The 3,990-nt window shown below is 33.0% G+C and overlaps 1 protein-coding gene across 3 annotated transcripts in view; it reads right to left on the reverse strand.

Annotated features, from left to right (window-relative positions):
- Positions 1-3,990, reverse strand: part of rgs3a (regulator of G protein signaling 3a) — a 126,372-nt gene that overhangs the window by 66,969 nt on the left and 55,413 nt on the right. The gene's annotated exons all lie outside the window — the stretch shown is intronic.

Consider the following 3,990-nt stretch of genomic DNA (forward strand, 5'->3'; position numbering starts at 1 on the left):
TTCACTTTAAATACAAATATATATATATATATTGTTAATGTGATTCTATGTTACTTTCACTACTTTTTTTTCAAAAGATTAAAATCTCTTCAAGAATAATTTGGCTAATTTGGGCATAAAATGCAAGTTTTATGAACTACAATAATACTTTACCAAAAATATTGTTTCAAAGTGTTAGGAAATGTACCAGTAAATTAGATACAAAAAGATGTAGAAAAAAAAACATTTTTATTCACTAAATACCCTAGTGTAATATAGCTACAGTTATTATACAAAAGGTTTTGACATTTTAGCAGCTTTCGCAGCTTCCTCTCAAGGGTGAGATTGCAGTGGGGGTATTTCAGCTGAAGTCCTTATGCGGTTAAGTGTAAGTGCAGGGGTGTGCGTGCCGTCATGTGTTTGTATGCAAGCATGAATATTTGTAGGTTTGAGTGGGCGGAAGAGAATGCAAGTCAGTAAAGGACAAAATATCAGAGAAGCGAGCAACAAAGAGCTGCACGCTCTTGACTCAAAAAAGAAAGATGGCGTATTCAACTGTTTTACACTTGTTTCTAAAAATGCGTCTTTATTGTGATGAGTTTTAATTGCTTCTTTGTTGGTATTTCATCAACGGTTTAAGCCACATCCTCAAATTAAAAGCAGCTTGATAAGTCAAACAATTGTGTTATTAGGATAAACAAATGCTTCAGTCATCACTGTCAAACAGACACACCTTCATGAAGTCATTGAGGCTTGATTTGAAATAGAAAAGATTGAACAATAATGTGTAATCAGACCATTTTTGCACATTTTTTATTTTTAGTGTAAGAAGGGGAAGTCTTTTTTAGGTTTCAGCTGCCACATGAGGACAACATTTTGCAAAGTTTCTATTGCTTTTACGTATTTGTTTATTTGAACATATTCACCAAATTAAGCTCATAAATAAATTGTTTGAATCTAATGATGTTCTGGTGCTGAGAGACAGAAAGGAGTACGGTTTGAATTGTGAGAGCAGCTGACCCCAAACAATCTCACTCAGCCCTGATAAGAGCTGGAACAACACAGATGGATCCTTAGAAAATAAACAGTTTGATGCAACATGCTAGAAACTCCCTCATGAATAAACACTGGAAAAACAGTAACTTTATATGAGTATTTGTTTTAAAATTATGCAAAGAATTATTAACCTTTAATGCCTGAATTTATTTCCGTCCGTTTTGTGTTCATGTAAATGCTAGATTAAGGTAGTTTTGGAATCGAAGTGGCATACGGGTTGATAAAATCGATTAATCGATCTGGATCGATCTAAGCTTAATAGATCAATAATCGATCCATAAAAGTAGAGATCAATCCAACGCATAATGCTAAAAGGTGCTAGCTTGATGCCAACATATAATGGGATTTCCCATAGGATGGCTAATGCTAACATTAGGTCTAAACATACATTGCTGACTAAATGAACATCTTTATATACACAGGCATGAATTTTCCAAACTCTTTGAGGGAAACAATTTTTAAAGTAACCACTTGTGGTCTAAAGACCTGCTTTTTTCTCATACTCATTTCTCTTCTGGAATAAGGTGTAATGCTGTAGTGCAATCGCCACCTAGTGGCCACACTGAAACGCCCTCCAGGAGAGGCAGAACAATCGTTGGAGCTTCTCTATTTGATTGGATATATATATTCAAATATATTCAAAATACATATATATAGTGACAGTATTCCTAAACAAATGTGTCAGAATGTGTAAACTGTGCAAAACTCAAACTTTGATTGAATCGAATTTAATTAAGAGGATCATAATAATAATAATAATTAAAAAGAAAAATCTGAATTGAATTGATCCAGGCTCTGGTGAACTGAAGTGAATCGATTCTGTAATTTATTGGTGATCAGTGGGTTAATACATTTGTTTTTAGGTTCTGTGCCTCAATAAAATCTTTTTAAAAAATTTTTGTTTGTGCACCTCTCAAAAAAAAGTAAGATTATATTTTAAGGTTAAAAACTAGACTATTGATTTAACTAAGCTCTTTTTTGAGTGACGTTCAATCTACACTTGGTTATGTTTTAAGGAATTCCGTGTTTTTTAAACTGAGCAATCCTTACATTATTTATTGTCACGTCCACAATTAGTTATTTTTTTTACCATAAAATTGCATTTTCAAATCCAAATCCAAAAAATTTAAGCTAACCACACATAGGTTTGTGAGTTTTATCCCCATTTTGAGACAGCTTTAAAAACCCCATTCACATATTGCATTTTGGGTCAAAAATAAACCTCCAACAGAAAAGAAAAGTAGATTTAGAGGAAGTAAAGGTTGTTGAACAACTATTTTTTCCCCTGTAACATCTGATACAGATCAGCAGACAAAAACGTATTATCTTTGTATGTAAGATTATGATTAAAAAAAAGATATGCGCTTTAGACAGTAATTTAACATGCTATGTAGGCTGTTGAAGCCTATACAAGAATACATATGGATGAAGCATACATACCATAAGCTGCTTCTACTGTAGCCTAAATGCTTTTTTGTGAGCATTAGGTTTTGTATTAATGTTTAAACTAATGCAGAATAAAATACAATTGTTTTCTGTAGAGTTTTGCATTTTCCAGCATCTTTTTGAGAAATTGTAACAACAGAAACAGAAGTGACAGTTTTGGGAGGTTTTTGTTTGCAGAGTCAATTCACATCAGACTGATTTTTGTAGTCAGATCTTTGTTGCTCTTCTCACTCATCCATTATTAATCCTGTTCGACTCATGTGGACTTGACGGTTCAGAGGAGTTCCAGTTTTATGTATGATGTTCAGACATCTCCCTGCAGTCTTTTTTTGTTGCTTTACATGTGTTTCTGTACCTGATTCTAAAAAAATATTATTTGTCTGGCTATCAAGCAGAATGATAAATTAAAGAAAAGCATTTTTGTGTTTTGAGAGGTGATGGATCACTTTTCTAATGTTTTTTCCTAGACTTTTAAAAGAATCTCGTATTTTTTTATGCTTCCTGATTGATTTTTTTTTTATTCTTCCTTAACCTAAACTGTGAATCCAAGAGCTTATATATTTCCATTAACTGTTGTACTCCTTCATCCAATGTGTCTCAATGTAAGTTGATGCATATATGGCAAATAAAAAAACTTGAATCCTTGATTTAAGTGATTATCTTGATTGTGTTTATGTAACAGTGCTACTAAAATAACATTTTCCAAATGAGACAAAAGCATTTTGAACAAGAACATTGGAATTAAGCATATATTTTAAAATGGTTTACAACATAAAACATGATATATTTGCATACTTTTTATTTTCATTTTGAATTATTTTACATAAAATGTATCGTATTCATTTGGTGTTTTCATATCTTCCTTTTCTGGCTGTGCATACGTCTGAGGCAGCAATCAAAGAGTGAAAGGTATGGTGCCCCAAAGTCAGACCACACCAAGGCCACTAGTAAAGAAATAACCACATCTATTCATTTAGAATAACCCTTCAACCTTACTTGAATGTTTTTGGACTGTGGGAGGAAGCACAGGTGGCCGCAGGAAACCCTGCACAAGCACTACAAGATCGTGCAAACGGCATCCCGAGAAAACTCTCATTTATCTGGATGTGGACTTTCATGTTGTGGAAATTTCAAAAAATCAATTTGAATTAGAGTAAAATATAATATTTTTTATTATTAATTGACTAACTTTAATTGATCTTTTTTTAAAACAAAGATTCTTGACCAAATTAAGGCTAAACTGCTTAAACTAGCTTTTTATCTTTACATCCTTTATGTTTAAGCATATGTTTTATACGTGAATATCCGTGTCAAACGGAGAAAAAAATGGAGGCCTAAATGCTGTGACTCACCTTTGAAGAATGGTGCTTGCTCTCATGAAGAATCAGCTCCTCTGATATGATAAGCGTTCGGCTGCAAAGGTCAAGAGGCTGGACACAAAAGAAAAACACAGATGACAGCTGGTTATTAATCATAACTACAAAGCTGTGTCTTTATTGCTGCCTGTAG

This window comes from Oryzias melastigma, linkage group LG12 (genome assembly GCF_002922805.2).
Source record: "Oryzias melastigma strain HK-1 linkage group LG12, ASM292280v2, whole genome shotgun sequence".
Lineage (NCBI taxonomy): Eukaryota > Metazoa > Chordata > Actinopteri > Beloniformes > Adrianichthyidae > Oryzias > Oryzias melastigma.